Consider the following 10954-nt stretch of genomic DNA (forward strand, 5'->3'; position numbering starts at 1 on the left):
TCCCTCCCCCCAACCCCCCATGGCCTCTGTTTTCAGTTCTTGCCTCCAGATTCCCACTCTGAACTGCTGTCCTGGCCTCCCTTGGTGATGGACTTATATGCTGTAAGATGCAATAAACCCTTTCCTCCCCAAGTTGCTTTTGGCCATGATGTTTTATCACAGCAATAGAAACCCAACTAAGACACCAAGACAACAGAAGGTTAAGTAAACAGGGGCGGAAGAGACAAAGTGGGATGAAATGTCAGCACGAGAGGAGCCTAGGAGCCAAGAGAGCCCGAGTTCATCTGGAGAAGTTGCCCCAATTGTCTCCACCAGAAATTCTGAGAGAAACAATGTAACTAGCCATGTGTAAGATGGGGAATAAAAGTACAAAGCAGAGTAAGAAGTCCTACTAGGGAGACACTGGAGGCCGTGTCAGATGTTTTCCAGAAAAATAAGGACACACAAGCCATGAGAGGAAGAACAGAGCACTATGCCAGGCTTGACTGAGAAACTCCATCTATCAGAAAAGGAAGAAGAAAGGCACCAATCCATGAAGCCATGGTGGGGCTTGCTTTATTTTTCCTGGATGTCCCCCATAAAGCAGGAGAGACTCAGTATAAGAGACAGGCTTAGATATGATCAGTTAATGTGTACTCGGAGCGACCCTGGGTCTCCTCTAGTGTTTGGAGGACTGAGGTGACTCGATTACAGGCATTCAGGCGAGCTGAGAATGGGTGTGGTGAACCCTGGAGATTTCTCTCCAGCAATAACAGGGGAGATGTGAAGCAAAAGGTCTGGTTTCTCTTTACTCAGAGCCGGACTAATTAGTTTTGACAGAACAGAATGTCTTGAAAAGATTTTTATGGTAGTCAAGAAAAGATCTGGTGGGACATGGGTGAAGGTGAGCCAAAGTGGAATAAGGGAAATTCCAAATCAGAAGCTGTGCCTAGGGTATCCACGGTCACTTATCTGGTGAGCCCTTGGGTTCCCCTTAAACGGCTGAATTTGGTCACCTGAGTGACTGTCTTTGTAGGTCTGAAGGACCACCAATTCCCCCTGCTTAATCAGGTCAGGATGAGAGCTGTGGTCAGGAGCTGGGAAATGTTTGTTTCTTTTTTGTTGTTTGTTTTTTCAAGGCAAGGGTTTCTCTGTGTAGCCCTAGCTGACCTGGAACTCACTCTGTAGACCAGGCTGACCTCAAACTCAGGAATCTGCCTGCCTCTGCCTCCCAAGTGCTGGGATTAAAGGCATGGGCTACCACTGCCTGGTTTGTTTCTAATGCTAATTATGCTTGGAGCTATGTTTTGCTGCTCAGTGTCTCAGGCCTTTAAGAGTTAACCATTTTCTCACTAGACTATTGGGATCAGCAGAAATCCTTCATGGGTCACTCTTAAGGGACTTAAATTTCCTCCCCTCATCTGTGTCATCCACTAGGATGAATCGGGGCCTTGCTGACCATGTAATTGGGGGCACATTTTTATCTCCAATGACTGATTTTCCATGTTGCAGGATGTGGCCCCATTAGAATTTCACCTCTGGGGTCTCCATGGTGTTTCTGATCAAGCCAACAGATTTTATGAGATGAAACCAAGTGTTTTCAAAGCTGTGGGGCCCTTTGAGAGAGGCTTCATGGTCCCCTTCCAGCCTGCCTGACCTCACAGGTGATATCTTTTGTCCTCCTTTATTTAGGCCTTGGAGATCAGGAGGCTGAATACCCAGGGCAGGTTTTACCCTTCTTGAAGATGAAATAACAGATTTTAGTTTCAATTTTTGTGTAACATTTAGACAACACTTATTGAAAAACATGTTTTAAGCGACTGGTTTTGTTAAGACTTCAGTTTCTAAGTTAGGCTGATTTAGGAAAAAATAAAAGAGTAAGTAATTATCTTGATCGAACACAATCTTTGTTCCTGAATTCAGTTATTGTTGATGCTATCCGGAGCAGATCTTAAGAGAACAGAAGAGAGCCGGGCGTGGTGGCGCACGCCTTTAATCCCAGCACTCCGGAGGCAGAGGCAGGTGGATTTCTGAGTTCGAGGCCAGCCTGGTCTACAGAGTGAGTGCCAGGACAGCCAGGGCTACACAGAGAAACCCTGTCTCGAAAAACCAAAAAAAAAAAAAAAAAAAAAAGAGAGAGAACAGAAGATGCACTCCAGTTTTACAGTATTGTACTGACCACGAGAGTTTTAATAAGCTTTTGTCATTATGGGTATACCACCTTTAAGGCAAATCTCTGTGCCTCTGCCAGGCCTTCTCTGATACACTCAAGCTTTCTGGGAGTCCCCTGTTTCCCAGTCCACACCCCTCAAATATTTTTAGTTTTGTTTTAACCTTTTTTTTTTAAATAAAACAATCTGTACGCATATATATATATATAATATATATATATGTATATATATATATATAATATATATATATATTACAGTATATATGGGTTTTTTCCCCTAGAGACCTAGATAGGGTGATCACCTCCAGATTGGCTCTTTGCTCTTGGCATCCACAGCCTCAGGACCTTTTCGTAAATTTCTGTACATGCTTTCTAGACAGGAAGAAGAAGAAAAAGAAGAAGAAGAAGAAGAAGAAGAAGAAGAAGAAGAAGAAGAAGAAGAAGAAGAAGAAGAAGAAGAAGAAGAAGAAGAAGAAAGAGAGAGAGAGAAAGAAAGAAAGAGAGAGAGTGAGTGAGAGAGAGAGAGAGAAAGAGAGAGAGAGGAGGGGGAGGAGGAGGAAAAGGAAGAAGAAGAGGAGGAGGAGGGGGAGGAGGAGGAAGTAGTTACAAGAGAGGGAGATTGGTTATGAGGGGTCACTGTTGGCAGTCCTTATAAGAGGAAGTGTGAGAGTGAGGGACAGTGATATCACTTCCCCGGGAAAAGGCCCATTTGTTCAGACTCTGTATTTATTTAGTTTGTCAAATCAGGAAACTGGACAGGAAGAAGTTAGCAGTCCTCGATGAGGTCCCCATGCTGTCCCCAGAGATGCAAAAGGAGGCCACAGAATGAGCAAGTATGATAGTGCATCTACTGTCAGCAGACACAGTTATAGGTAGCATCAGAGAAAGGGAGTGAGGAGAGGGGTTTCCACGACAGAGGAGAGAAGACCCGAGGAGAGTCAGAGGAGACTGCAGGTGTGGAACCCACTAGGGACACACAGCCCACTCTAAGCTAGAGCACCTCACTAAGCATGCCGGTCTCCAGCTTAGGAAAGTGAAACTCAAATTGACCATGGGGCTTCCTGGAACACTGGGGTCAGAGTGTCCAGTTGGTCAGGCTGGACCAACATCAAAAGGACACTTGCAAACAGAAACCAGCTGTAGATCAGTCATGAGAGATAAGAAGACTCAACGCCGTGGAGATGTAAAAGGCTGCTCACCCTGGGTACTTCATGAGATCTGTCTGAGAGAAGCTTCAGGCTTGTAAATGGTGGTCATGTGGACACTGCTCCCTTCTGCTCTGGGAGCACTGGCAGCTTGTGGAGAGTTGGAGAGGAGTGGGGGGGGGCCGGGGGGAGGGAGATATCCATCACAATGGTGCATGGACCCTCCTCTGTACCATTTCCTCTCCTCTCTACAGGTTCCAGAAGGAAGGAAGGTAGGTAGCCTTTGCTCTCATAGGCTGATCCATGGAGCCGTAAAGGAGCCCCCCCCACCCCACCCGCCCTGGGCTTGTGGCCTGACAATAGGCAGCAGTTTTAAAGCTATAGTAGGGTGCTAACCTAGCCAGAGTTGCTCAGATCTCTCTGAAACACCCATCCTGTCACCACAAACACCAGAATAAGCAGTGTCCAGGAAAGGCAGCATGGGACATTTTTGATACTACAGGTCACCAACGCATTGTGAAAGATGACACAGGGAAGGTTGGTGATGTGGAAGGGAAAAGAATTAACCAGGACACAAGACACGAGGGAGATACTTACTGGAGGACACTGCAGAAGAGGGTAGACCAGGTCCAGGGAAAGCATCACACTGTGGAGATTGCTGGCCCTGGAGCAACAAGTTACTGTTCTTACTGGGAGAAGCCCCGTACCTGAGGGTCCAGGTGAGCACCTCATGCCCTTGTTTAATAGTGGATTTCACAGCAGGGGTTGTTTTCTTGAGACCTGCTATTTGAGGAAGGAGCCATGGGTCATTAGAAATCAAGTCTGGGAAGTCAATAAAGAACTTGCTCAGTCACTAAAGTGCTCTCTGCCTGCGCTTGAGGGACTTAGCTTACACCCCTGTGTCTTAGATTTAAACCGCTGGCTAAGGTGGTATAGCCCTACAATCTCAGGACTAGGGGAGGAGACCAGAGAATCCTTGGGACCTACTAGCCAGCCGGCCTATAACCAAATGTGCAAACCTCAGGTCTCAGTAAGACCTGTCTCAGAAACCAAGGTGGATAGCTCCCAAGGACTGACACTTGGAGCTCACATGCACGTGCACACACACACACCACACACACACACACACACACACACACACACATACACATAAACACACACATACACTTACACACACACGAACACATAACCGACTGTACATATGTGCATCTGCTCACACAGGAACACATACATGCATGCACACCTAAGCTAAAAATAAAAGCTCTTAAGATTTGTTTTATTTTTATTTATCTGTGTGTGACTGTGTGAGCAGATGCACACGTGTCAGTAGGCACCCACAGAGGGCAGAGGAGGACATTAGCTCATCTAGAGACAAGAGTTATGGCGGGGGTGGTGGTGCTGGAGAGATGGCTCAGTGGTTAAGAGCACTGACTGCTCTTCTGAAGGTCCTGAGTTCAAATCCCAGCAACCACATGGTGGCTCATAGCCATTTGTACAGCTACAGTGTACTCATATATATAAAATAAATAAATCTTAAAAAAAAAAAGAGTTACAGGGGGTTGTGAGCCATCTGACATGGGTCCTGAGAACCAAAACTGAGTCTTCTGCAAGAACAGCAAGTGCTCCTACCTGCTGAGCCATCTCTCCAGTCCAAATTAATTTTCTTTGAAAGCATTTAAAAAAGGTGACTCTAGGTGCCCACCACCAAGCTTCACTGTGAGCCAATTCTTAAAAGAGAAAACCAACCGTGGCATGAGCCCCCATCAGCCCACAAAATAAATTAATTTAAATGTAATTTAAAAATTAAAAAGAACTCCTCGGCCATCACTGGAAAGAGAGGCCCATTGGACTTGCAAACTTTATATGCCCCAGTACAGGGGAACGCCAGGGCCAAAAAGTGGGAGTGGGTAGGTAGGGGAGTGGGGGGGGAGGGTATGGGGGACTTTTGGGATAGCATTGGAAATGTAAATGAGGAAAATACCTAATAAAAATATTTTTAAAAAATTAAAAAGAACTCAGCAGCTCTTATGTTATCACAGGTCAAGCTCCAAATGGCTGTGGCTTTATTATTAAGCATAGAGTTCTGAGTGTAGTTTTGGCCTTTTGTCTTTATGGTAAACACCCCAGTGTACCCAAAGCATTGATGTTTGGATGTCACCAAGCAGTGGGTGGCACTCAGATCCTGTCCCCCTGCCCTCCTGCCCTGCACCTCCAAACTTTGATCTGCCCTGGCTTTGCACACTCCCAGGCACAGAGCTCTTTCTGGAATCCAGTGCACCAGGCAAAAGCCAGCCCTGACATGGTGGGTCCTCATCCCAACTGCCCACTCTGGCCAACACATCACAAAGTTGTTCTAAGCCTTGATTGTCCTGCCTGGACAGTGGGCACAGAGCGCAGATGCCACAGCTCTGAGGAGGCACAGGGCATGTGTTCTGTGAACACATTTCACAGGCCCCTGCCCAGGGTCGGATCAAAGCTCTTGCCTATTCTTATTTTATGACTTTGGAAATGTCTTTGAGCCAAGGATCCAGGGCTTTTGAACAGCGGCATGCCGGTTCCAGGCTCATAGAAGAGCTGGCGTGTGAGTCTCTGTGTGACAGCTCAGCTCTGTGCCACGGATGTGGGAAGGGCTCAATCACGTTACTGTGGTTTTGAGCAGTCTCCATGTTAACCAAGACGTGGGAAGGTTAACATATGGCTGTGATCAGTCCTCAGACCCATGTCCCTGAAACACAAAGGAACACCGGACCTGCTTCTGGGGACAGGAGGCTGCTCTTTCTTCTTGCTCCATGGTGACTTTCTAGACTCCACCTCTGAAGCCTTCTTCCTAACATCAGTACCAAGTAAAAGCCAGTGAGACACCAGTGTGTCTCAGGTTTCCCCATCCAGCCCATTCCCTCTGGCTTTGCAGCTCTGGGCAGACGTATCACCCTCTCTGAACCTCAATAGCTAGCAGCAGAGCTGGAGGCTCTGTTCCTAAGAACTGGGATGCTTCTGACATTCATAGCATCAGTGGCCCAGAAGAGAGGGTGTGGCTCACCCAAGGGCTCAGGGTCAGGGCCCCTGCTCCGTATGGAATTTGGATTTTGTTGCCCAGAACAGCCTCTCCTGGTGCCTGGAATCCCACCAGGAATGATTCACGCCTCTGGGAAGCCACTGGCCTCTCACCCACTAAGCAATAACAATAACAGTCCCCCACTGTGGTGGTGGCTTCTTTGCTGAGAACTTTCACACTGCGGACTCAGTTGGCCCTGGCACTCTGCCCAGGGTAGGCAGGAAGATGAGAACAGCTGGTGTCAGTCAGGTCAGGAACTTACCTACCTACTCAAAGCTGCATAGCAAGCTAGAACCCAAGCCTGGTGGGTGGCCTGGACTCCACTTGCTTCTTGGGCATTGCCCTACACACACACACACACACACACACACACACACACACAGAGAGAGAGAGAGAGAGAGAGAGAGAGAGAGAGAGAGAGAGAGAGAGAGAGAGAGAGACACACACAGACACAGACACAGACAGACAGACACTCACAGACAGACAGACACACAAACAGACAGACAGACAGACACACACTGCTTTCAATTTTCTTTAAAAAGCTATATACAACAGCTAAGCCACAGAAACTACCCAAATGCCCAGTGGCCATTGAATGGATAATCAAAATGTAGTATGTCTGTACAATGGAATATTACTCTGTCTTGAAAAGTAGGGAAATTCTGACTAGGGCTACAACATTCTGCTAAGTGAAATAAATTAGTCACATACCAAAAAACCCAAACACTGGATGACTGCAGTTAAAAGAAGTATTTAAAGGAGCCCAGTTCACAAAGATCAAAAATGCAGTTGCCAGGCCCTGGTTGAGGACAGAGGGATGGTTGTCATTTGATGGATACAAAGTTTCAGTTTTGTAGGGGGAGGAGTCCTGTGGGTGGATGATGGGGGGCGGGGGGGACTGCACACAAGGTACTCAATGCCACTGTGCTTCTAAAAATGTTAAGATGGGCTGGGATATAGTTCAGGGCATAGCACACTCTCCCTGTGGGTGAGGCCCTGAGTTCAACTCCTGAAAACTCAGAAAGTTAAGCCAGTAAATGTCATGCTATGTGTACAGTCACACACATATACACACACACACACGTATGTTGGGTATACACACCCACATGTGTGGAAGCCAGAGGTTGACATCTGTGTCCTTCTCTATTATTCTCCATTTGTCATTTTCTCCACGTCTCTCCCTGGATCTGGAGCTTCCTGCTTCAGTGAGACCGGCTGGCCCGCAGGCCTCCAGCATCTATCTGTCCCTGATCCCCAAGTGCTAATGTTTCAGATAGGTGCCACCATGCCTGGCTTTTTTCAGGGGTCCTGGGGATCTGAACTTAGGTCTCCATGTTTGTGCAGCTGTTACTGCACCCACTGAGCCATCTCCCCAGCCCCAAGATTTAAAAAGTTGAAAATGATGTTGCTAAGAGGAAGGTGGTGCTCTGCTTAACATTCCGGGGAATACACACCGCGGCTGGGAAACGGTTCAGCGGGTAAGGGCTCTTGCCGGACAGCATGAAGACTTGAGTTCCATCTTCAGAGTCCATATAAAATGATCTGAATATGATCCTGCATGCACCCGCAACCCCAGCATTAGAAACCAGGGACAGGTGGATCCCAAGGGCTCGCTCTCAAGGGCTGGCTAGCCCAACCAAAATGGCGAGCTTCAGGTTCTATGAGAGAGCCTGTGTCACAAATGAAGATGGAGTATGATGGAGGAAACCTGATGCTGACCCCTGACCCCTACTTGGGTTTGTGTACCCCTACAGAGAGAGAGAGAGAGAGAGAGAGAGAGAGAGAGAGAGAGAGAGAGAGGAGGGAGGGAGGGAGAGAGAAAGAGAGGGAGAGGGAGAGAGAGGGAGAGAGGGGGGAGAGAGGAGAAGAAGAAGAAGAAAAAGGAGAAGGAGAAGAAGAAGGAGAAGGAGAAGGAGAAGGAGAAGGAGAAGGAGAAGGAGAAGGAGAAGGAGAAGGAGAAGGAGAAGGAGAAGGAGAAGGAGAAGGAGAAGAAGAAGAAGAAGAAGAAGAAGAAGAAGAAGAAGAAGAAGAAGAAGAAGAAGAAGAAGAAGAAGAAGAAGAAGAAGAAGAAGAAGAAGAAGAAGAGAAGAAAAGACCTTAGTTTATCGTAATGTGTATCTGTCAGGAATAAGTTAGGTCATGCTGCTGTAACAAACAGCCCCTAAATCTGCTTAGCATCAGACAAGTGTCCCTGCACCATACTACCCTCATATCACATGTACCCATGGTGTCTTCTTCCTTTCTACCCTAAACCTCCCTGTCTGCACCCAAGCCCAGGATAAAGCCACTGACCCTGAAGCTTATCCATTCAGCTAGACTGGATGGCGGGGGAAAACCCCAACTTTTCTCAACACAGTGAATCATCTGGGAAACAGAGATAATCCCTCTGAGGTGAGAATCCAAGGATGGGGTCAATCAATCAGCACAGCCTAGAGCCTGTAGTCTGACTCCCATGTTTGAAGTTCAGTGTTTACTCCGTCCGGCATGCAGGCAGGAATGGCAGAAGCTGCCTCCCCTGCCAGCAGGGCCTTGTAATGAAGCCAGGAAGAAATGCCTTGCTTGCTCCAGCCAGCCTTGCGTCAGGGCTGGGGAATGGGGGGACGGGGCCAGCGGCAGCAGGCCCTTGTCTCACGCCAGCCTGGACTCCTTCCTTCCCAGGAATCTGTTTCCAATCAGTTGGTCTTTTTCCCCTTTCAACCCAACCTTGCCAAGGAACAAGCATGCAAACCGGTGTCAGCTCCAGCACAGCTAACACGAATCCCCTGGAATTTCTGCTTTTGATCATGGAATGCAGGACCCTGCCACCTACCACGGGGACTCTTTGTCTCCACACTGTGCACCTGTGTGTCTGATCCCACCGTGCTAGCCTCTGTCCCCTTCGTCCAGGCCTATTTAATCCATGCCCAAGACTGGACCTTGGATCTTCTCCTGCTGCAGCCTCTTCCACCTCCTCTCTGCTAACATGAGAGCTCCATTGCATCTGAAGGGCCAGGTCTCCATTCTTACCTTCTCTGGTTGTCCTTTGAGGACAGGGGGCAGTGCCACCTGCCTCCTTGCAAGACCTCAGATGATCACGAATTGATAGAGCACTTTTATGGCCACTGTACCCTTGAGAAAAGTTAGGAGATTAGCCCCCATGTGACAAATGAGGAACCAGAGGTAATAAGAGTTAGGGGTTGGGGTGGGGGTGGGGCACAACCTGTCTCTCTCCAGCCCCCCCCCCCCGCTGACCCCCCTCGACCTCTGGCCACCCTGCTGAGCAGAGCACACAGGGGCTGTTCTTTCAGGAGAGGAGTGGAGATTGGCAACTGTCTCTGAACTTGTTTCTCTTCTGAGCATGCAGTGGGTCTGCATCTCAGCCCCCACCCAGTGGGTCTGCATCTCAGCCCCCACCCTGTGCTGAGAAAGTGAAGCTTTTGTGGCAGACATATCAAAGTGAGTCCAATCTCCCTGTTGCTAGAGCAATGTCACTTGGCTCCCCAAAGCATGTATTGACCTTATCTAGGGGTCTCCTACATCAATAGGGTGTTCTAGAAGAGACCCTGTGCTAAGTCTGAGTGAGCCCAGGCCTCAACCCTTTGGGTTCTCCTCCCAGTCACTCTGTCTCTCTCCCTGTCTCTCTCTCTCTGTCTCTGTCACTCCCTCCCCTCTGGCCCCACTGTCACCTCTCCTCCCCATGGGGACTATGTACTCATGGGAACACAGTATCCATATAAGGTCAGCTTAATTTGCAAATACAATCTCAATCTAGAAATAAGAATGTCTAGGGTTAGGGATGTGACTCAGTTGGTAGAATGCTTACTCAGGGTGTGTGATACCATGGGTTCAAGGGAGCAAGGGAGAAGATAGGAGAGGAGAAGAGAGTGCAGGAGGGGAGAGGAGAGGGGACAGGAGGGGATAGGAAGGGAGGGGAGGGAAGAATGTCCAGTAAAACTATGACTGAAACTCCCCATTTGGAATTATACCCTGCTCTTCTCTAGCTCTCCTGTCATGCCCCAAGTGGAGCTTGCGGCCCTAGAGGCTTTGGTAGAGGTGATTAAGAAGAAGAGGGACCACTTCAGGTGCCCTTAGACTAGCTGCTTCCCAGTTCTCTGGACCCATCACCCATTGGAGTGGCTCTCACAGAGATGGCCACACTCAACAGGCCTCTCTCAATCTTGACTTTTGGAGAGGCAGAGCTCTGTTTCTGGGGTTCCCCCTGCAAACCTCTTTCTTGGGGGTCTATATCGCATGCCTCCCTTCACCCCTCCAGTGGGCCCTAGTGAACAGGACAGCCCTGCCCCCCCCCACACACACACACAACCCATACATGATCTTGAAAAGCCCACCTCCCCGTGCCCTGCCTGACACCTAGAGTTGTAGCCACGGTGTACACAACTGAGTGTCTGTCCTGGCTCTTCCCCACAGCATCTGACTTGTTTTTTTCTTTTTCCTTTCTTTCTACATTTCATTGTCATTGGTGAGGAGTGAGAAACTGAAGGCAGGCTCCTGACCCTCCTCTTAGCCCCCATGCTTGTGATCCACTGGGAACCTCTGGTTTCACATTGAAGTATTTAAACCAGAGTCCCTCCCCTCCTCAGCACCAGGCCTTCCCTTCCCCCTCTG

Source organism: Mus caroli, unplaced genomic scaffold (genome assembly GCF_978045245.1).
Source record: "Mus caroli unplaced genomic scaffold, Mus_caroli_1 scaffold_2, whole genome shotgun sequence".
Lineage (NCBI taxonomy): Eukaryota > Metazoa > Chordata > Mammalia > Rodentia > Muridae > Mus > Mus caroli.